The sequence below is a fragment of the Sminthopsis crassicaudata genome, chromosome 4 (assembly GCF_048593235.1).
Source record: "Sminthopsis crassicaudata isolate SCR6 chromosome 4, ASM4859323v1, whole genome shotgun sequence".
NCBI lineage: Eukaryota > Metazoa > Chordata > Mammalia > Dasyuromorphia > Dasyuridae > Sminthopsis > Sminthopsis crassicaudata.
The window spans coordinates 416,244,847-416,269,917 of NC_133620.1; the positions used below are offsets into that span (position 1 = coordinate 416,244,847).

Sequence of the window (25,071 nt, forward strand, 5' to 3'; positions counted from 1 at the left end):
CTATTTTTTTAAGTTCTAATTCTGTATTTGTATTATGCCTGTAGGAAAGTATGCTGGTTTAAAAATACTGGATCACTTAGCATTAATTCTTTCCATACTAAATGGTTTCCAGACACTTGGGAAACACTAAGTGGGGTAAAAAATTAGCATTCAATGAAGAATTTTATCATTTTTAGGTTCTCCTTCAAGATGTCCCTAGAAAATCCAGAGACCAACAACCTTGCCTAAAAATCTGTGATATTTTGTTTGAATGACTATCTAGCATAAGGAGTAAAGAGGGACATATTTATTTGTTTTCTTTGTAATACTCCAGATAGAATCTCCAGCAGCTGAGCTCCTGCCAGGATCAGGACTAGGTTTGAACGATAGTCAAATCAGTCAGATTCTGGAACTTGCTCCTCTCTCTTTCCTTTTGTTCCTCTCCAGTAATATTTCCCACAGGCTGGTCTCATACCAACAAGAAGGCCTTAGTATACTTGTAGCAGAGGAGGTAAAATCTGGCCCTGGGCATCTGTCCTTGCAGAGCCCTTTATCATATTTCTTCCCATTTATAGATGTATTTCTCAGCCAGATATTCTCAGGTCTCTTATCAGAGGATGAAATTTTCCAACTATGCAAAAATTAGTCAGTTGGCAGGCCCCTAAAGAGATGTTTTGAAAAATAAGCACTTCCCCTTCTCAGAAGAAATCTCCTTTGGAGAAAGTTTAACACGCCTGGAAAGACTCCAAATTGTCCAGAATGGCTTTCTGTCCCTTGTCTGTATATAGAAGGCATGGTAAGTAGAGAAGTAAGCTACTTTGTATTCCCTTTGAAACATCTTTTCTTCCAGGATCCCAAATTTATTTTGTTACTTTGATGACTCTTTGAGCTCTTTGATGTGTGCAACAGATGGAAGGAAGGGAGCATATCTACGCGGGGATACAAGAGTTACCCAAAATCACAATGGTAAGAAAAATCTTAAGAAGGCAAAATTCCTAAACCAGAGTTTGTAAAAATATTGACAACTTGCTTCCACAGTTCAAAATATCCAAAGTTTCATGGATACGGGTATTCCTGCCAACAATACAGATCCCCATCTTTCTAGGCTTTGGTAATATACATTTCATGATATTGGGTGATCAAAAACCCCAAAACCTGCTATTTGGGGGCAAGTAAGTGATTCAGTGGATAGAGCACTGGTCCTGAAGTCAGGAGGATGTTAGTTCAAATCTGACCTTAGACACTTACTGTCTGACCCTGGGCAAGCCATAATACCCATCACCTAGTAAGCAACACTCTGGTGAAGAGCATCTCTAAATTTAACTGGAACACAGACACAGGATTTGGTATAGGATCTGGACTTTTGAAAGCTTTTCAACTCCATGGGATGTAAAAGAAGAATCGCCATTTAGGATTTCCTATCCACCGAGGGTTCAGGAGAGCCAAGTGCTGCAGAGGATAAACTAGTAGAATATCAGCATTCAAAATATAAGCCATTGTTTTTTAGAAAGAGTTTGAAGTTGATAAAGGAGCATTATAATATCATGAAGTAATCCAGCCTCCTCATCTTCCTGTTCAATTCAGGACCAAATAGATATTATATACTGATCCATGAACTTTATAGATTGTCCTTCCAAGTATTCATCATATAAAAAGATAGTAATAGTGCTGAAGGGGCTAGGGGGGAGAAAGATATACATTTAATGTGTTGTTATAGAATTATGAATTGGTCCAAGTGTAGAATATACTGAGACATCGTCCCTAAGCCCACCCTGAAATGACAAGCTAGGTCCCTAGAATGGCTGCTACTTATATCTCAGAATTCTAGGAGTATTACAGAGGGGTTGGAGAATTAGCAATCTATCTATTCAATCTGTCTATATCCATACACACATGCACACAATGCATATATGTAACACACACATGTGCACAGATATAGTCACAATACACATAAGTATAATGCAATGTAACAATGCATGTGTGCACATTGTACCCAGTGTACATATATATATATGTATATATGTATGTATGTATATATATACACAACACATGTTCATGCATACATTCAAGCATGCATGTGTGTGTTTCTGTGCATCTTATCATTTGAGTCCTCTCTCCTTGTTTTGTGCTTTCCTTCCCCTCAGCTAGATTTAATTAGCTTTTAGGAAAGATTATTTACTATCGTTATATATTTTCTTACAAAATATATCACCAGAATACAAAATATACCACATGGTATATTTGTTACCAAATATTCCCCTCAACAATCTGTGAAACTTCCTCTAATTAATCCAGAAGAGTGGTCCATGGGGAAATGATCTCCAACTCAGAAAATGTTAAAGGAGTAACTTACAATTCCTCAAAATTCTATTGTTGTAGTCTTTAAGATGTTTTATGGTGTTGTTTTTTTTTTTCTGAATACCTTGTAGACCATTGAAGCTTGACTTTTCTCATAAAATTGTCTCTTCTTTGTTCCCAATGCAGATACCATTGCTAATTGTTGCTGTCGCAGGAACGCTTCTAGGATACAAATAAAACAATCCAGATCCTCCAGTCCCATGAAGCATATGAGGTCTTCCTCTGGCCAGGGAGGAAGGGATCCAAGTACCCTCCTTCCTGCCTCCCTCCCCTTCCCATGTCTCCAAAAGTGATTGCTTTGCAGAGGCTTTGCAAGATATTTCTTTCTTCTTTTAAATCCTCGATTCTAAGTATCTAACTGATTTTGAAGAAGCCCTGCAAGGTATGACCAAAGTCCCCCAACCAATCTGAACATATTTTTTGTGCAAAGTCATTTTAGTTTATGCAGTGGCTTTCAAAGACATTTAAACTGATTAAGGCCTTTTTGCACTTAGTCTAATGCCTATGATTGATTGATTGTTTGATTCAACAGGGATACCCAGGCCTTAATCATACTCAGTGAAAAAATCACTACTTGTTCTCATTGATTAAAGTAGAATAAGCATAGAATTTTGTCACTTACTTAAAGGGGATGGGTTAATTGTCTGAGTTGATCCCCATCTTTGCTGGCTGTCCTGAATTTTTAAAATGTGGTAATCTCAGTAACCCTACTGACATATATTTGGTAAAGTCTATAGTCCCAAATATTGGATAGCTCTTTAACAATTTATAGAGGATATATATGGTCATTTTTAATGTCTTCCTCTGTGCCTTGTACTAAAATTTTAAGTACTGTGTGACACTATTTATAATCAAATCCAGAAATAAGACTTTTTAAAATTTCCAAATGCATGATGATTCAATTTAACAAACTAATATAATATTTTTTATAAAGTTCTAATAGGTCTCAATGCTAGCAAATCCAGAAACAAACAAACAAACAAAAAAAACGAAAAGGAAATCTGGCATCCTTTCATAGAAAGAAGATCCTGGTCCTTTCTTGAGCATGTGGGATTCTCCTGAGAGGTATCCAGGGCCCCGGGACTCTACTGGAAGTCATTCCCTCAACCCTTTAGGTGAGAAATCAAATTGATTTGGTTTGATGTTTGTGTAGCAGTGCTGATCATTGGTTCCAGGAGGGCTGGGGGCCTTTGTTCTCTCCATGTTTAAGAGAGGAGCCCTATTCCTAAGTGCATAGTCGTACTCCCAGTGTTTTGATAAAATTGACATTGGGTTCAAAGAGTACTTGGCTACTTGTCCTCTTCCTTTCCACTAAGGGGCTTCTTTACTATGAACACCTCCTCTCCAATAAACTGGGGACTAATATAAAAAGCAAAAGAAAATCAAAATCTTATCTGAAGAAGGAAACACATTGCTTATAGAAAATTCAGCGCATTTACTGTCTATTTGTCTCTATCTCTTTCCCTGGCTGTTTATTTGATGCTGTCTGTCTGTCTATTTCTCTCTCTCCTCACAGGGATTGAGGATGTGCAAAAGATTGGAAGGCACACTTTCACTCTTCAGCTGGAAAAACTAACTGTCCTAGGTGGAAATTCTTCCAAGATTACCTCATTGCTTAAGACCATGAAACTGAGGTATTGCTGAGGAGGAAGAGATGAGCCATATCAAGTTTTACATGCTCATTAAAAACACAAGAAAGAGGGAAGTTGTAATAAAATGGAAAGATAGCTCATACTCAGTCAATAAGCATTTATATAGCACTTACTATATGTTAGGTATGGTGATAAATTATAAGGATTCAAAGTCAGCAAAAACATAATTCTGGCTTCAAACTGCTCACAATTTAATGAGAGACATCATATACACAACATATATGTATAGAATGTATAAAGAGTAGATGGAAGGCAATCTCAAGGAAGATACTATTAATTGAAGGATTGGCAAAGGCCTTCACAAAATGAGATGTGAATACAGTGTTGAAGGATGTCATGGAAACCAGAGGCTGAGATGAGGAGGAAGAAAGTTCCAGACATGGGGGAGGGCCACTGAAAATTCAGGAGTCAGGAGATGGAATGTCTTGTACAAATTAAAGCATGGAAGTCAGGATGATTGTAAGGTAAGATGTGAGAAACCTGCAAAGGTAGGAAGGGGTCAGTTAGCCTGGGAAGGGATTTATGAGCCAAACAGGATTTTATATTTGATCCTAGAAGTAATTGGAAATAAGTGGAATTTATTTAGCATGTATGTATGTATGTGGGGTAATTCCAAATAAAGGAGTTGGTAGAGTCAGCTTAAAGACTAAGAAACACCATGGGATATTTGATTATCATGTATTAAAGAACAATAAGTACTTGCAAAAAAGATCACCATACAAATAACTGCAAGATCATGTATCAACATCAGTGGCAGAGGATGAAGTAGAGAAATTAGATCTGTAAAAAGATCTAGAAATAAATATTATGTATTTTGCTTCATTTGCTTTGCTTGCTTCAAATTTTACCTCCTTCCTTGCCCAAACTAAGAAAACAAAAACTTTAACCCTCTCCTTGTCATCAATAATTTCAAAATTTCTAGAAATTGTACATCTCTAGATGTAAAATATTCTGTATTGAAATCTTTTTGGACCATTAATGATTCAGGAAAGTGGGGGAGAGTGTACAATAACTGAGAGGAATATGAGAGGAAAAAAGACTAGTGTTGATCCAAAAATTTTATGCAACTAAAGACTGAGGTTAATTGCTTTGGTGATCCTTTTCAGCAGATGCTCTTTGATTGCAATTACTCTGAATCAGTGGGCTTTTTTCATGATAACCCCCTTTCCCATCCCTACCTTAACCTTAGCCTTCTAGTTGACCTCTTACTGTTTATTTTCAGTGAGTAGATTTTACAAATTAAATTAGAAGGAGGAGCCAGCAATAAAATAATATGAATTACAATTTAGGGATGAACCAGATAAGCAATTTGATGGGTTTAGGGAACTCCTAGTGAGAAAACTCTCCCCTCCAAAGCAGATATGCAATTGCTTTGCTATTTATAGTCTGAGAGTTGCTCAGAGCCATGAGAATGATCAACACAGATTCACATAGCCTGTATGTGTCAGGTATGAAACTTAAACTTAAGTTTTCCTAACTGAGAGACCAGCTATTTATCCATTAGTGTCAGATTGATGAAGAGAAAGAAGATGTAAAAGGAGGAGAAAAAAGAGGCAGATGGGGAAGAAGAAGAGGAAGAGGAATTTGTTTAAAAAAAAATGGAAAGGTGACTCATAGTTAAACATTTATGAGGAAAAAGAGGAATTACCTCAGTATTTTGTGACTTAGTAGATATAGAGCCAAACTTTAATGCAAGAGTACCTCAGGAGTACTGCTACATACTGGTTGTGTAGTTCAGGGAAAGTCACTTCTCTTCATATTCCAGTTGATGTGGGTTGTGCTCCCTTTAAGAAACTAATCCTTTCAGATGGATTTCTTCCTTTCTGATTCTCAGCCCCTCCTAGCTGATGCATTTTCAATTCAAGAAGCTAGGACCTTTGATTCACAAATCCTGTCAAAAGCACCCTTTTGAATTCCAATAGAATATCTGGGCTCTCACAACCCCCACCCAGATCTGAGCCAACTTGGGACACTACCCACAGGTCCCTTTACTAAATCTCTCATTATAAAAGAGCCAAGCTGGAGCTCCCTTTTTACAGAGGTTCCTAACGTGGCAGCCTTACTCCTGGCTGCCAAGGATCTCTGTCCACTGGAATCCTATTTCCGGTGTCCTTTTATCTCTACCTTTACCTTTTACTAATTAGACTTTAACTTTACTTCCAAACCCCATAATAAACCTCCTTTATCAATCTAGGTTTTCAGGCCTGTAAATTCCTTTACGGAGGACTCTGCGCCACCACTAGACCTCATTTAACTCTGTATCCTTGAGCTGAATCCAAAGGGGTTGCAGGAAAGCTCTATTTGACTCCCTGTACCCCGAACCTGCCACTAGACCTAATTTCATTTAGTTACCCCAATTCTAAACCTCATCACAGTCAATTCTAAGTCTCCAGAGCTCTCTTTTTAATAGAAAGTCCAAGTCTCTTTCTTATAATGATGAAATCACATATCTAGTCCCTGTACCTAAACTAATGTAGCAAATGATTCATAATTTTCCTTAGTATGGGTATCCCCACTCCTTGCAGATTTTAACTTCTCTGTGCCTTAGTTTAATGAGTTTTAGTGTCCCCTAAAATATGTTGGTGATTCCACTCTGAATATGGTTAGGCTGGTATCTTGGTAGCATTCTCTAACCAAACCAGCTTGGAAGAGGCAAGCAGAGCTTGCATTCTACTGGCATAACCTTTGAGAACTCATCAATACCTCTGAGCCATAAGAGGTGCAGCATCCTCTTCAGGATTACTCCACCAACCAACTCACACTCACAGATTGGATCCATCAAAGGACGACTTTCCAAGTTGAAGGTATTTAGTGGGTCTGCTTTCCTAAAACTCTTACTCATATGCACTTACCTTTAAAAATCAACAAGAGAACATCAAGAGCTCAAAATAGGTATTTTTGTAGTTGCATTGTAGAAATAGTAGCTCCAAAATTCCTCAGTAAATCTGGGGGGTGCATTATCCCACAATTATACATAGCATAGATAATAAGAGTTGTTGCTCTTGTTCATTTGTGACTGACACTTTGTGAGCCTATTTGGAATTTTCTTGGCAAAGATATTTGAATGGTTGGCTATTTTCTTCATCAGCTAATATTATAAATGAGGAAATTGAGGTAAACAGGGTTGAATGACACAGCTAATAAGTGTCTGAAGCTGGTTGTAAACTCATATCTTTGTGACTTCAGGCCCAGCATTCTATCTGCTGTACCATCTAGCTGCCCCTCTACATACAGAGTATTATGCAAAGTATGTACACACTAGTAATACTATACAAAGTATACACATATGGCTTAGACAGCTCGCACCTCTGGCACTATAGGACCCTGATGTACTTACTCTTCCTGTGATGTTTTCATATTATTTCTCTTGGATGCCTTGTCTTTACTGGACAGATCACACAAGCTCCTTGTGCTTCTTCCTTTCTGCAGCTTCATTCTGCATGGCTGGGCCTGACAATATTCTTGATTTTTATTCCTCTGACCTGCTTAGATCTGTCACCTACTTTTCAGCTCTCCTGGTCTTCTCTCCATCTTCTACCAGGCAAATGCAGTTATCTCTTCCACAATGGGTGTTAGGGCTTGCTGTGTCCTTGTGGAAAATCCCTATAAAACTTGGTCCTCCATTTGAACCAGAGAAGAATTGTTATGAATTATTATAGTATTAAAAGATAATATCAGACAAACATTTTGTGCATTTCTGAATTTCTTTTTTTTTTTAGTTTTTAAAATTTAAAACAAATGCAAAGCAAGAAAAAACAAAATAGAAAAAGAAAGGAAAGACAGAAAAAGAAGAAAAAATATCATCATGTACCCAGTAGAATCTTAGAGAGGATTCAAAAATATGTAACAATAAATTTTCATTCCAAGAAAGCACATATAATAATCAAAGACATTATATTTATAACTATCCATCTTTTCTTTGCTTATTTGTAGGCTTTCTATTGTCCTCTGTTGTTCACTTTGTATTTTATTATTTTTCCCTCTTTCTTCCCCACCACCTCCACTAAGCAAGTTATAGTTAAACACAAATATATTTATGTGTGTGCTATACATATATACACATAATACATACATTTGTGTGTATATCTATACCTGCACAATACAAATACACATATATACCTACATGCATATATACATATACATCTAAAAATTTTTGTGACTGACATATATATTTCTTTCTTGAATCTTTTTTAAGTTTGATTTGTTTGAGATCACTGATTATTAGCCATCAATGATTACTAATCCTTACGTTTTTCCTAATGGATTCTGCTCCTGATCCTTATATGGGGTTGTACACATCTATTATTTCCAACCCTGCTAACTCTTCTATTTTTCTTCTACCTGTTAACTTGCCTTACTATTACTTAACCTCTCACTTTTTCTATGTTACCTATAGGCCTTCATATGTCATCTGTGGCTTTTGCAAAACTCCCCCAAAGTTCTTTTTTAATTTCTTTTTTTAAATTAATATTATTTTAATAAAGCTTTTTTCAGAACATGTATATAGTTTTCAACATTCATCCTTGCAAAACCTTGTTTTCCAAATTTTTTCTCTCTTCCTTCCCTCCTTCCCCTCCCCTAAACAGCAAATAATCCAGCATAGATTAAATATGTGCAATTCTCTATACATATTTTCACAATTATCATGCCCCATGAGAAAAATCAGATCAAAAAGGGAAAAAAAATGAGAAAGCAAGCAAACAAAACAAAACATGAAAATACTACGTCGTGATCCACACTCAGTCCTCATAGTCCTCTCTCGGGATGCAGATGCCTTTCTCCATCACAAGATCATTGGAACTGGCCTGAATCACCTTGCTGTTGAATAGAGCCACATTGGTCAGAATTGATCAACATATAATTTTGTTGCTGTGCATGATGTTCTCTTGGTTCTACTCACTTCACTCCACATGAGTTGATGCAAATCTCTCCAGGACTTTCTTATAGAACAATTATACTCCATAGCATTCATATAGCATAATTTATTCAGCTATTCTCCAGTTGATGGGCATCCACTCAGTTTCTGGTTCCTTGCCACTGCACAAAGGGCTGCCACAAACATTTTTGCACATCTCATTTAATTTATTATGCCAATCTATGATATATTGAAACCACATTGAAAGTCATTATGTGAAAGAGATAAATTGTTTTGGTTCAAGACACCATGAATGATAGTAAAATTCCTTTCTCCTAAAAGTCAAGGAATAATCCCACTTGCTAGTTGGGCTCTTTGTCAGACTTGTTCTATTTCTGCCATTCTTACTTGACTCCTTCCTCTAAGGAATTATTATACAATATGGCTTCTTATTTGGTCAGCAACTGGCTAGTCCTTCTTTCATTCTATCATACTTGACTCAATTTCTCTTCAAGGAAGAGTGTAAACTTGGTTTGTACTTTATTTAAGATTTAAACACTGGCTTGTTACATGCTCCTTATTTTCTGTGATTGCATCATATGGGCTGGAGCAGAAATCAGTTGAACAGAGCTATCTTGATCAACTACAAGACAGTGATTTCTGAAAAGGACTTTGGTGGAAGGAAACCAATATCACTCCCTAATGGTTATATAGGGAACAATTTTCACACTAATGAGCAGTCTCATAGAACTTTAGAGTTTACAAACCTTTATCCCAGAAGGATGCCTAAGCCCAGGAAACCACTCTGGAATTTTCCCACAGCTGGGTCAGGACAGCAAGAGCTAGCAAGATACTTTCTATCAACAAGGCAGCATTTCTTAGACACATTACAGTCACAAGATGAGCTTGCTGTCAGAAAGATGGATTCTCCAAAGGCGAGAAATGCCCTGGAGCAGAGAAACAGACTAAAAGGCTTTTAAGAGATCAGCACCTTCCAGTAGAACATAACCCTTCCTGACACTAACAACCAAAGGAAAAAAAAAAAAAAAAAAGATGACTGAAAGAGGCCATTTCAATAGCCAGCTAAGAAGTGAGTCCCAGTAATGGAATGCACAATGAAAGAAAAAGTAAATAACCTCAAACCCAGGAAGCAAAGGCCCAAAGCAAATAGAAATTACAGAACCTAACTGAAACTGATTTCAAAGCAAACTGACCCCAAACAAGAGATGATGATAACTAACATTTATAAAGTGCTTACTACATAAAATCAAAATAGGTTCTAAATCTCTTTAATGAAGACTGCCCTTATCCCTTCCTTTTCCTTCTCTTTCCATTCCCCCTGGGAAGTCAATTGATATTTTACTTTGCATTTCTTGGATGCTCTTGTGTCCTTTAGTAGACAGGATTGGTAACAGAGTACACAATTTTGTGGAGAGCCTTGAATGCCAGGCAAATAAATTAGACATTTACTTAGCATGTAATCTTGCTCTATTACTATGTTTTTTTATTTAAATTAAATTTTATTTATTTTTACTTAAAATAAATTTTTATATATTGTATTTTTCCATGGCCCAAATTTCCCACTGTATATAGTCTTTTCCTACTCCCAGAAAGTCATCCATCCCATAGAACTGTGAGAAATAACGCCATTGGGCTTGAGAGAGGGGTGAAGTTAAATGCCTTTAATTTCACAACTGCAGGTATGGATGTCCTGTCGAATGGGAATTCCAACAATGGATATCTGTCTACTTTTTTGTACCTGAAATACAAGTCTCTCCCTGGATAGCCTACTGGCTGAGTACCAGAGATCACAACCTGTCAGGCTGTGGTCTATCAAGTGTGCAAGTGCATCATCCCTTGTGTGTGTGAGTCTACTCCCTTGATTACATCATTACATCTGCCTTGTGGTGGAAGTGGTTCTCCTCTAATTTTTATTCTAATTCTTCACTCTTGATTACATTCCTTCATTTTCTTGTTCCCCATCCTAACCTCTATTTCTTGGATTTCAATTTTATTTTTCTAGTTTAAATTTCATTTCTCCACATTTTTCTAATTTAATTTTTATCACTCTATGGAAACTAAAGTCTCATTCAATTTCTACAGCATTCTTGTATTTCAATTTTATTTTTCCAGCTTAAATTTCATTTCTCTGCATTTCTCTAACTCAATTTTCATCACTCTGTGGAAACTAAACCTCCATTCAATTTCTACAGAATTCTTGGATTTCAATTTTATTTTTCTAGTTTACATTTCATTTCTCTTTATTTCTCCAATTCAATTTTCATCATTCTGTGGAAATTAAACTCATTCAATTTCTATAGAACAAAGAATATTTTTAAAGGGAAAAATGAAGAAGAAGAGAAAAAACTAAGGAAATAAAATTTCCTCATTTGTAAAATGTGGAATATAATAATGACAACTTCCCAGGCTTCTTATGAGGATAAAATTAAATAATATTTGTAAAGGATTTTGTGCTATATAAATTTTAGATATTATTATAATACACATATACATACCTGTATATTTATTTATTTATGAACATGTCCTAAGGACTGGGGTGATGTCAGGTTGATGTTTGTATTTCTAGCACCTTGCACAATTCCAAGCACATCACAGGTGTCTAAAAAAGCTGCTTGCTTGATTAGTGATAGGAAGCCCCTAAAGGAGAGATAGTTTAGGGGAGTATTTAGTGGAGAGGATCTGATATCAGAAGATTCCCATTCTTACTTTTGACTGTGGCTATATCTATTCACATCTTGAGTTCTTAAGTTTCCTCATGTATGGAATGAAGGGCTTAAATTCAAAGATGTTTTTACTTTCTACTCTCCCTCCCACCTCTTTATTTAACTAGGGCTAAAGTATGAAAATTACACTGATATTCATATTGGGTATCCCTAAATAGGGAATTTATAGTAGGTGACACCACATTATTTGACACTTCATACTCATGGTTCTGTCAGGTTAGTGGTATTGGCTTAACGAGTTTGTGTTGAGAATTGGGCTGTAAGAAGACTGAAAGGTAGGAGGGGACAGACTGTGAAGGATTTTGACTGTCAAACAGAGCATTTTGTATTTGCTCCTATGGCAATAAGGAGCCATTAGTGTTCATTGAATAGGAAGGATGATGTAATAATGATGAGAATGCAGCTTTTAGGAGAAATATAGCAGTAATCCTGAGGCCCCTAGACCTTAGGAGTTCTATTGTCTAACAATCTGTTTGTCAATGGTCCTAAAGTCTTCTGTCTTTAGGACTACTATAGTATAGTAGCTGATTGCTGAAATTTTGCTGCTCTTTCTGAGACAAATGGTGATGTATATACCAGACTATTCCTCAGTTCTACCTCTGGGTCATAAAATTAGCATATCAGTGACATGGAGAACTAAATCTCTGTCTTTTCTTATAAATTTGCCTTGCTCCTGTTTTTTTTGCAAAAAATTTTGCTTCAATTGGTATTACAATAAACTTTGCCCCTTGACTTGGAGATAGGTTCAAACTTGCAAATTCTTGAGACTCCTCATGACATCAGTCTGCAACTCCAACCTTTTGGGGTCTCCTTTTGAACCTCAACAATAATACCTATATTTTAAGATTTGGGTGGAGAGCAACTTAAGGCAGGCAGATCCAATATCTTTCTCATGTATTCATTCTCTCTACTCATAAGGCTACAACCTAGTTCAGACCTTTATCATCCTCTTCCTAGATGATTACAATTCTCCCTTAACTGATCTTTTTATCTCAAGTCTTTCCAATTTCAATCCATTGTGATTGACAGAGTTATTTTCTAAAGCATGTTCCATGTCATCTCAGTAATAAATAAACTCAAAGTCAAATATAAACTCATCCATTTGGTGATTAGAGCTTCTCACAACCTGATTTCAAGATCCCTCTCTCTGGCTTGTAATAACAAAATTTCTCTTTCTGCAAGCTACGATTCTGACAAAATGGCCTTTGTTGCTAATATTCACACACAACAATTATTTCCGTGCCTTTGCATAGACTGTCCCCCATGCTATGTCCCTCCTTACTTATAACTCTCAGAATTCTTGAGAGTTAGCTGCATCAGTAGAGAGAATTTCCTCACTCCAGTATCAATGAAATTAGAAATCTAGTTATTATGTGTACATGATGTTTCTCTGTTAGAATAAACATTCCTTGAGGACCAAGATGGTCCCATAAAATGGTCCCATATAATCTCATAAAATGGGGATTATAATAATAGCATTCACCTCAGAGGATTGTTGTAAGGTTCAAATGAGATAGTAAAAGTAAAGTGCTTAGTACAATGCTTGGCATATAGAAAGTGCTATATAAATATTAGTTATTATGGTTATTACCATAGTAGGTACTTAATGGAGGCAGGTGAGTGACTCAGCAGATGGATTTGGAGTCTGGAAGACCTCCGTTCAAGTTAAGACTCAAATATTTACTATCTGTGAGACCCTGAGACTTAACCTCTGTTTTCCTTAATCCATTGGAGAAAGAAATGGCAAACCATTGAGTATCTTTGCCAAGAAAATCCCTCAGAGAATATAGTCCACGGGATCAAAAAAAGTTGGACACAAGTGAACAACAATAAAAAGTACTTAATAAATGCTCTTTTTCTTCCCTTTCCCCAAATATCCTAACTTGTTAATGCATAGTGAATAAATATACACATTTCTATAGTACTTCACAATTTGCAAAGTGCTTTTATTACAACAGTCTTGTGAGGGTAGGAAGTGAGAGTATGATTTCCCCCCATTTTACATATCAGCCTTAAAGACATGAAGTAAAATGCCCATAGTTCTACAACAAGTATCAGAACCAGTATTCAAACCCTAGTCTCTTGAAGCCAAGTCCAGTGAACTTGCTGAATATTTGTTTATAATTAGGTCACTCCTGAACTAAAAAAAAAAAAAAAAAAATGAAGTAGATCTCTCTCCATCTTTTTTTAGTATTTAAGAAATGAAAATCACTTTTCTAAAGTTAACCTTATTACCCAGTAGCTCCCACTAAGCATTGAGGACATAAAAGCATTTATGAGGAATGACCTGATGCTATTTTGATTTTCTAAAATCTTCCTGGGGAAAACATTAGCTAGATATAGAATAATTTAGTGACCCACTGAGGCTGATGTAACCCAGACAGCAGGTTTCAAAAAATAGTGTGCTTTTCTGACCATGGGGAAAGAAACCTACAAATCTTTTTAACTTTGAACATGTAGGTCTGAAATTTAAAGATGATTTTAAACAGGCAAAGAAAATTGGATCAGTGTCATAAACCCATTTTATGCTACTGTGAAAATTACATTTACAAAGGTACATATTTAGAACTAAAAGAAACTTTAGGGATTACCTAACTTCTCCATTTTTGAGATGAGGAAACTTCAGCCCTAGATAGGTCTACTCTATGGCTCAACCATACTGGCATTCTTATCATTTGGTATCTACCTCTCATCTCTGTGCTTTGCACTGGCTATGCTCTCGAACGTGCTCAAAATCCCTATTTCTTTCAAGATTCTGTGTAAATACTATCTTCTGCATGAAAACTTTCCAGATTCTGAATTCCCCTAGCCAGTGTCTCATTTCACACTCCCCCTTATCTATCTTGTATTTATTTTATATGCTTATTTATATATATATATATCTATATATCTATATATCTATATATCTATATCTATATCTATATCTATATATATAGATATAGATATAGATATATACATGCATATCATATTTCTATAACCCTTAGAATGTGAGTTGCTTGAGGGCAAGAGTTGCTTTTTTTCTGCCTTTTGTAGGTCTAACTTTAGCACAGAATCTTGCATGGTAATTGCTTAATAAATAATAGTGATTGATTAATAGCAATGGTTTCACTAATAGATTCATAAGTAAAAAGTAAATTAGGATTGGAATTCAGTATTCTTTCTACACAATTAGTAAGAAAATAGCATTAGCCCATGCTTTTAAACTTGAACCTGCCCTTGTGTCCTCATGATGGTATACTGCTAATAGAATTATTGAACTAAAGAATTATGGGGTATCAGAGTTGTAAGGGACCTCAAATTTTATCCATCCCCGCTCCTTCCTTAAATCAGAAATGATATACCAGACAAGTGGTCAACTGACCACCTTCAATCTGAAGACTTCTTATGTCAATTATCCATCTTCTGATACTACTAAATTCACATTTTCTTCCATGTCATTGTTGATGTTGTTTGTCCTTTTGCAAAAGGATCAATGAGATTGAAGTCTTGACTTGCAAATGAATTGGATTTAAGTGAGGGAGACCTGCATAGGGTCCAATGGCAAGATATATGGCTCTCCAAATAAAAAGCAACTGCTGAGACTTAGAAGTATGGAATAGACATCAAGGGAAAGAGTGATGGTTTAGTTTTCTTATATTTGGAATAAAAAAGTTTTTTTTAAAAAATCCAAAGCAAGCCTATTTACCCTCCAGTTGGTCCTCATTTAAAGTTCTAATTTTGGAAAGCTTACCCCCTTAATACAATAAGGAAAACATCATAATTTATCTTAATATTTTAATAATTTCATTAACATTTATCTTTCCCCTGCATGAGCTTTCATTAGTATATTCAACTTGACATTTTATCTATTGTATTTCTAGAGTAGATTCATAGAATTTATGGAAGGAATCTTAGAAAACATCAAAACCTACCATTATGTGTTTTTAGATGAAGAAATGGAGAGGGAAGAGAGAAGGGATTTGTCTACTATGACATAACCCAGTATTTTGATTCAAAATTCAATGCCCTTTCTATTCTAGAAGTCTATGTATAAATTCAGTTTTTCCATCATCTCCTGAAAGCTGATTTACTTTCAATATATTGTTGCTCTTCTAATTTAAATAAGAATCATAGGATTTCAGAGTTGAAAGTGTTAAATATCATCTACCACCTTAACCTTCATTTCACAGATGAGGAAACCAAGGATAATATGTAACTGATACTTTATTCCCAAAGCTTCGTTATTACAGATGAGGCTTGTCTCTGAAAGGCCTGGTCCTGTCCAAATGTGGAAAAACTTTAAGTATCACTCAAACCCTATAGAATATAAAAATACTTTTAAAAAGGCAATTGCTGATAGAAACATAAATACATGGAATATAATATACATATTACATAGCACCTTGCAATGTTCTGATGCATTTATCATGTAAATATTTTCCTTTATCTTAGTGGCAAGAGGGAACCATTGAAGTTTATTTAATAGGATAGGAACAGTGCTTAAGGTAAATATTTTGCCAGTTGTATAGAAGACTGACTAGGGTAAGCAGAGCTTTGAGGCAGGGAACCCAATTGCAGTCTATTGCCATATCTAAGTAAGAGGTGATGAGGGTCTGAACTGATGAGGGCAGTGTAAGTAGGAAGAAGGCATTAGATGTAAGAAAAGTTGTTCAGATGCTGTGTATTCTACAGGAAAAAATAGACCTCATGCTTTACTCTTCTACTAGTTATTTTGGCCTATAAAGTCATGGGAAGGAGATGGGGAATCTTTGTTGGTCTTTGAGACCTTACTTGTTTGCAAACATAAGTGCACTTATGTACAGGTCAGAATAAAGTTATACCAAACTACCTAATCAAAGGATTGTTGATTCAGAGTAGGAAGGAAGGTTAGAGTTCACCTGGTCTAATCTCCTTTTCTTGCAAATGAGCCAACAGAGACTCAAAGAGGGGAAACGATAAGATCATGTATTTGGTCAGTAGTAAATGGGAGGGAAGGAGGAGGAGATGAATTATTGTTTTGGAGTTTTTTAGTTGAAAATTATGTTTCTAAAAATTTAGAATAATGGTTTTTAAAAATTATCAAAATGTTTTCACCCTTTGACTCAGAGGTCTCTAAGCATATATAAAAAAGCAGGAAAAAATGATTCTATATGAGCCCAGATATTCATAACAGCACATTTTATCTTAGCTTAGAACTGGAGACAAGCCAGGTGCATATTAATTGGTTGTTCAATCATTTAAGTCATGTCTAACTCTTTGTGACCCAATTTGGAATTTTCTTGGCAAAAATACTGGAGTGGTTAACCATTTCTTTCTTATTTTACAGATGAGGAAACTGAGGCAAACAAGGTTAAGTGACTTTCCTAGTCATATAGTTAGTAAATGACTGAGTCTAGAATTGAACTCAATAAGATGAGTCTTTTTGACTCCCAGCCCAGAACTCTATCCACTACTCTACCTAGCTACTCTGCATATTAACCAGGAAATGGCTAATCAAATTATACAAGAATGTAAACAGAAAGCCTCACACCCAAAGTGAAACTGAATTCCATATAATTATAGTGACCAAACTTGGTTGGGGAGGAGAGTTGGGAAAATTCCCTTCATGTTATGGGAGGAGCGGAAGACTCTGCTGTAAAATATTGTATATGCTTCCAGGTTTGGTAGATACATTAGCTATTTTTGTGGTTTAGTTAATATTTCTTTTTCCTCTTCTCCTTTTTAATCTTTATTTTAGGGATAACCTACTAGGGAGAGGAGGAGTAAGTGTATATTTGGAAATGAAAGATTTATAAAAACAAAAAACATCAATAAAAATGAAGACATTTAAAAAAGAAAATGATGTTTCCAGAAGCTTTGTTCTTTTTATGTACCAACATTTCACTGTAGGAAAATTTTATTGGAGAGTAGAGAAGATAATTTTGCTAGTTTTGAGCTTAGTAAACTACAGCTGAGCTGTACCAGGGCTATGGTGGTCACAGATTCACTCTATGTCTCAACTATTTAAAAATAAAGATAATGCCACTAGAGGAAAAGGAGAATTCTGGATTTTCTTTTCCTCCTCCTCCTCCTCCTCCTCCTTCTCCTCCTCTTCTCTTCTTCCTCCTCTTCTTCCTCCTCCTCCTCCCTTTTCTTCCTCTTCTTCTTCTTCTTTCTTTTTTCATTGGTTGGTTTGGTTTTGTTCACTTGTTTATTTCATTTAAATATTTTTAAAAATACGTTTCTTTTGATTTTCTTACCAGGTCAAAGGTAGGCAAAAGATTGCCAAATTTTTATGACTTGAATCCTTAATTTCCTGTCTTAATGGCTATTATGGATCACAAAACAACTAAGTTGTTGGTATGTTTGCCTTCTTGAGTAGTGATGACCTCAAGATCAAAGGATAGATTGAAATGAGACTTTCCCTTAGGCTTTCTTTAGAGCTAAAGCCAATGCCAGGGCATTAAAAATTCTGTTGTATAGATTAACCTCTCTTGCTCGTCAGTACACCAGGTTCCTTTTCCATTTGGCTCATTTGATGAGTGGGCAGCTGGTCATTTTTGGTTTTTTCTTATTTAATTATATCACTGGAGGGTTCATTTTGTCTTCCATGCTGCAGCCAAGTGAAACACACATCCCCTGGAATCTCTTAAAACTGCACAGGGTCAGCCAAGGCTTAGGGGAAGTTGAGTTTTCTGCATCCCAGAGGGTCATCACCGAGCTTGAGGGCAGCACAGCTGTGATATCTTTCATCAGCTTTCCTTTGGCTCATCTGACTGATACTACCATGTGCCCCCTGTCAAAGAGGAGAGCCTTCCCTAGAGCAGCAGTAGTATTCTTCGGTCTTTTGATCTTTTGACTGTCTTTGTGTTCCCTTTGCCCACCACTCCTTGAACTTCCAGAGTCCTCATCTTAGCACATAAATTGATTGTTTTATGTGGTGACATTTAAAAATATTATAAATATTCAGTAGATGTGTTGGGCCTAAAGTCAGAATGACCTGAAATCTTACCTCAGACACTTACTAGCTGTGTGACTCCATATTTAAACCTCTCTCAGCTTCAGTTTCTACATCTGTAAAATAGAGAACACAGTTGCACTTACCTCTCAAGGTTGTTGTGAGGATTAAATGAAATAACAGATGTAAAGTACTTAATATGCCCTAAAATTTTGAATAATATTTGTTATTGTCATTGCCTTTATTGTTAAAAAAATTATTTTTCCAAGTCAATGAACATTATGACGTGTACACAGTTGAATATATTGTAAATCTTCAGGGGCCATCAGTTTCTCTTCCATTTAACCCAGAATAGATTTTCATTAGAGCTTTATAGACTTCAGTTTGTATTTCACAAAATGCCTATGATATCAGTGCCCAAGAGACTCTTTTGGGATATGCGACCTTCTGTCTCTTAAATAGATGTAGTTCTCACAACTTTCCCTTCATTACTGCTAAAGTGACTGATAAATGTTATCAGGACTTTTAGTGGTTCCAGGAGATTTAGTGGCCTATAGCTATGTGAGTTAACTAGTGGATAGCTGAATGTTTTTTGTTCTTCTAGAAGGGAGTCATGAACCTGCCATTAATAACAGATATTAGAAGTACAATAACTACCTAGTTGTACATATTGTAAATTTTCAGAAGCCTTCATATTATTTTCCATTTAATCCAGAATATGTTTTTTTCTCATTTGACAAATGGCTCACGTTATTACCATCCATAAAATCCCTCCAAATACATCTAGTTCAAGTTAATAAATTGAAGATTTATTATCAATTTAATTAATTTATTATTTCTTTATTATCAATTTAATAAATTGAAAAAATGCCTACTGTGTTCAAGATTCTGTGCTAGATAATTAAAATATAAAGATGATTTAAAAATCAGTACTTGATTGCAAAAGCTTCTATTCTGCTGTATAATTTAAATCTTATCTCATATATTTACTAGCTGTGTGATTCCATATTTAAACCTCTCTCAACATCAGTTTCTTTATCTGTAGAATAGGGAAAATAGTTGTACCCACTTCTCAAGATTGCTGTGAGGATTAAATTAAATAGATATAAAGCACTTAGCAAAAAAGGTGATTTAATGAGGGAGTTTTAACAACTGGGAAGTGAGAGGGATGAAAGAAAGCTTGCTGAGGTGATATTAGTATTTGTACTGAGCTTTGAAGGAAGAGAGAATAAAAGCTTCACAGGACTTTGGAACAGGAAGGGACCTTAAAAACAATTTAGTCTAATGTACTCCAAAAGGATGGGGAAAAACCCCAAACATTTATTAAATCCCCACTGTAAACCAGGCATTTTGCTAAGCACTTTGCAAATACTATCTCAAATATTATCACAATATTGTGAGATAGATCCTATTATGATTCTCATTTTATGGCTGAGGAAACTGAAGCAGGCAAAGTGGTTGCTCCACGATTGAAGAGCTACTAAATAGTTGAAAATTTGAATTCAGGCTTTCCTGTCTCCTAGTACAATATTCTATCCACTGTGTCACCTTGCCTAAAGACCTCTACTAAGAGGGAACCCACCCATAACACTGGTATCTAAAATTTTGGATTAGTGGAATGTAAGATTTTTTTGAGAGCAGGCACTCGATTCCCTTCTGTCTTTGAGTCCCCAGTACCTAGCATCATGGTTAACACATCCTTGGCATTTAAGAAATACTTATTGATTAGCTAGTTTGAAAATCTATATCCCTTCTTGACTTCATAAATACTATCTGTCTGAACCTAGAGCGCTGGTAAACCATTCATAGGGATGGATGCACAGTAGGTTGGCCATATTTGGACTGTATTGCACGGAATCCAGTAGATGAGAAAGTTCATTCTAATAAGAAGGAAAGGAAAGGGTGTGAGGGAGGAGGGTTATGAAAGCAAATATAAGAGGGCTTTTGTGTTTAGTGATTTTAATTTAGTCTTCACTGGAGGGGTTGGGATTAAAGGTCAATTATATGCTCTTACTACACCCTTACTGACTCATTTGCTAAAATGACTCTGGAGGTGGCTGTCCTGTTTCCTATTCTGAGGTAGCTCTTTTCCTGTTTTCCTGGGCACATCAGAGAATAGGAAATAATTGGACAGTTTTGATATGCCCCTTTTGTTGAGTCACTTGGTTACTAAATCAAATGGCATGTGAATGTCAAAAAATCTTCCTTCTATTTTGTGTGGGTCAGTTTAAAACTTCAGAAAAATGCATATATATATATATGCATACATATAAACATATATACACACATATACACATATGTGTATACACACATATATCTATACTGATTACCAGGAAGTTACTCTTAGAAAATATCTTTATTTAATAATTTAATGTGATTTATAATATCCTTTGCAAATATAAATACTTCAAAATGATTTCTGAATTTGCTTATTTTGTTTCATTTTCCCAGAAAAATTTTACCCAAGGAAATGTATTTTCTAAAAGGGGAATTCCTGGGATCAACATTTGGACAATCAAATTTAGATTATTCAGGATACTGAGGAATTTTACTGAGGATAAAATGCAAATTTCCAAGTTTGGTATTTAAAGCCCTTTAAAATTTGGTTCTAAATTCTCTATTTCTTTCTTTCTTTTTTAAGTTAAGTTTTCTTGAGGGTTTTTATTTTCATTAGGATGGAAGATCTATGTTTACTTAAACAACTTCACTTTTATGGAAATGTTTTGTATGACTTCACATGTGATTTCTTAATTATGATTGGGTATAGGGAAGAGAACCTAGAATGCAAAAAATCTTAAAAACAAATGTTTAAAAAATTATTTTGAATGTAACTGAGGAAAAATATTAAATAAATAAATTTTAAAAATTAAATTAAAATTTGGATCTAGTCTATCTTTACAATTTCATTAATCATTACTTCCTCATATATTCTATGATGCATCCAAACTAGCCTATTTGCAGTTACCCAAACATAGCACTCCATAGCTATGCCACATGTTTTTGCATAAACTGTCTCCTTAAGCCAGAAATGCATTCCTCAATTCCACCTTTTAGACCTCCTATGTTTTCTTTCAGGTTCAGATAAAGTCCTGTTTCCTATACATAGTACTTGACAATTTCCCAACCCCACCCCAAATTAATTGAATTTATGTTATACATATTTCATATTTACTAATGTAGCCCATGTGCATAGTCTACTTCCCTCCCATCTCCCTTGCCCTCCCTCCTAGTTCTGGATTTAAGGGAAAGTGGGTGTTTTTTTTTTAAAAACTATTATAATAGATCATTTTTTTTAATGCTTACACAAAGTTTATTCTGGAATATCTTCAAACACGCTCATGTTTAGGTTTTCAAAAATGTGGATAATAGGATTCCCAGTTCCTGTATAAAGCTCTCAAAGTAAAAGTGTTTAGAAGAAGGAAGCCTTATTTCATCCTTCAGAAAAAAGGAAGAATTTGAAAGGACTCACAGGAGGTTGGATACAGATTAAAACAACAAAAAACCAAACATATGAAACATTCATGATAACTCAAAAGGGAACTTCCAGTGTTACAATAGAGTAACGCTTTGATATTCTGGCGAAATCCCTTTCTCCCACGGAGTCCAACATAGTTTTCCTAAAATTTGCAGAAACACCTTGTAGAAACTCCTCCCTCCCCCAAAAGACAAGTATATTTTGAGGTTGCTCAAAGGCAACTTCCTTCTTATTAGATCTATGCTTTCGTAGCTTTAGCTCCTTATGGCATTGTGAGATCCAGATGGTGTTTTCCAATAGAAACACTGATTAGAAAACTCTTTTCCATCTAGAAGGTCAAGCCCACCCACCTCTTTCCCTCAAAGAAACTTTTTTTTTTTTTTAAATTTGAGATTCCTCATGAAGCCAGTGTTACTGAGAAATCTCTTTTCTCTGACTAGAAGACTAGATTCTGGAGTCATTATGCCAAGGAAATAAATCTCTCCATCTCTACATAAAAATTAGAGTTTTGGAGATAGCTAGGTGGTGCAGTGGATAGAGCACTAGTCTTGAAGACAGGAGGACCTGAGTTTAAATCTGGCCTTAGACACCTAACACTTACTTCCTATTTGTGTAATCCCAGGCAAGTCACTTAACCCCAACTGCCTCAGCAAAAGAGCAAAAGAAATTAGAGTTTTGAGAATATTGTCCATGAACTGCCTTATCAGACCACTCAGAAGCATGTCTACTTTTGCCATGTATTTCTATAGAAACTCTGGTTTTTTTTAAACTAAATTTTATTGATTTTGATTATCAGGCATTTACTTTTTCTCCTCTCGACTTCCTGCTCTCCCATCCCCACAAAAAAGAGGGGAAAAAACCTTTTGACAAATATGTACAGTGAAGCAAAATAAATTTCCATTTTGGCCATATCTAAAAATGAGAGTCTCCTTTTGCATATTAATCCTGTCAGAATGTTGGTAGCATTCTTCATCATCAGTCTTCTAAAATTATGGTAGATCAGAGTTCTGAAGTCTTTCAAATTTGTTATCAAAAACTTTGTTTTTTTAGCATTATAAAATGTTCTCCTGGTTCTTCCAGTAAAAATTCTTGGTATTCCATAGTTATAAAAGCTGCTTCCATCTATGAGGCTGGGAAAATCCAATCTCAGGGATCTAGTGTCTGACCTAGGCTTGGAGAGGAGAAAAAAGACAAGCAAATCACATGTGTAAGTAGATAGAAATCCATGTATTTCTCTCAGAAGTTAGCCATTATGTTTCACTTCTGCTCTAAGGGGAAGAAGGTGCTTTTTTAAGTTAAAAAAATAATGGACCAAACTTGAATATTATAATTATAGCACAGTGAGGTTCCTTTTCTTCCCCTTTCTTTCCATTCACATTGCTTTCTGTATACATTGTTTTCTTGGTTCTTCTTAATTAGCTCTGCATCAATTTATAAATGAATTCATCATGGCTGTCATTTCTTACCTTTCTGTAATATTCCATTACATTCACGTGGTATAATTGCTTTTTAGAACTTATGGAAGATACTACATTTAACCTTATTGAATTTCATCTTCTTTGATCTTGTTGATCTGTTAGCCTGTCAAGATCTTTTTGAATCTCAATTTTGGCATCTGGTAATTGCCTAATAACCACCTCATTTCCTTCTAAATACATATAAGCCATTCTTTTAATAATATATTACAGAATTTTACCAAGAACCCGTGTCAGCCTAGAGTTTGTAATATTTACATTTTTTCCTCCTCTTTTCCTTTCTTTTTCTCCTCTTTTTTTTTTTTTTTTTTTTTTTTTTTAGAGAAAAGCAAAGTTTATTGTACATTCTCGCCAGAAGGGCGTCCCACTCTTCGAGTAGACTATCGAAGAAAGGAAGCGCCTCCTGTGGGCAGGACAGCACCTTTAATCCCTAACGCAAAACGCCCCCTCCCACCACTGACCCTCATCCTCATTGGCTGAGAGTCTTACATTCTAAACACGAGATCTACCCATGAAATTGAACCTGACCAATAAGTACATAGTTGCCCATATTTGGATGAAATAGGGAGATAGCATAGGAGGGGAAAGCAATGTCCTTTACTTGAACTTCAAAGTCCTTCAGGCCTACTAGAATTCTTAAGTAGATGAAGCCTTACTCGATTTTCGCAACTGTCTTGAGAGATCTCACCTTATCTCATTCAGTCCCTCCTCTTATTTTGTACACTGAGATCTCTTCAAATTTTTGTAACATAATTTCACATTCCCTATGAATTCCTCACTTCCTTCTGGTTTCTGTTGGCCTTGGGCCACCGGCTCCACCCTTACCCTTTTAACAGCATCTATTTAACAGACCCTTCAGCTTTCTCTTCCAACCTGATCATTCCAGATGATGAGTTTTGGACAATTCTGGTTATTAATCTGATCAAACAAGGGATGTAGATAGGGAATAATATAACACCACTAAAAGCTATAAGGCCCAACCAAAGGAGCTGCTTCCACCAGCTTCCCAAACCAGGACCATCTAGAAGTATTGAACAGTGAGGTCCAAATCTGTACAGGAACATGAGCAAGTTTCCTAATGTTCTTAGTGATTTCCTTCACTAGATTACCATTGTTATCAATCTTTATACAACATGTGGATAAATTTAGTTTAGCACAAACTCTCCCTTCCTCAGCCAACAAGTAATCCAGCACAAGTCTATGTTGTAAAATAGCCTCTCTGGTTTGAGAAGCTTCATCAGCCAAAAGATGTAGTACCTCAGCTGTCTGATTGGTGATAATCTCTACAACTGCCTGAAGCCTAATTATCCTGTTCAACATGTATATTGGAGTTCTATATCCCCAACTTCCATCTTGAGCCCAGGTCGCTGGCCCATACTCTTTGACTATTCTTTCTGGAGGCCAGGCCTCACCCCAACCATTTGCATCTCCAGTCCAAGTGATGGAGGTATCTAAACTCCGTTTCCCCCTTCCCAAATCATCATACAACTGAATCCCTAAATATTGGTTTGCCTGTTCGGGAAGAAAGAAAACTTTTGGCCTTATTAGTCCAATCTTTTTCTCCTCTTTTGCTGATCTCCAATTCTGGGACACTTCACAATTTTGCAAAGATCACAG

General features: G+C 35.8%; 1 long non-coding RNA gene across 1 annotated transcript; it reads left to right on the forward strand.

The window, feature by feature from the left end:
• Positions 1-829: 829 nt before the first annotated feature.
• LOC141539700 (uncharacterized) lies at positions 830-3,332 on the forward strand. Its single transcript, XR_012481378.1, has 3 exons — positions 830-945; positions 2,464-2,719; positions 3,272-3,332. It is a non-coding gene; the product is annotated as an uncharacterized LOC141539700 (long non-coding RNA).
• The last annotated feature ends 21,739 nt before the right edge of the window (positions 3,333-25,071 follow it).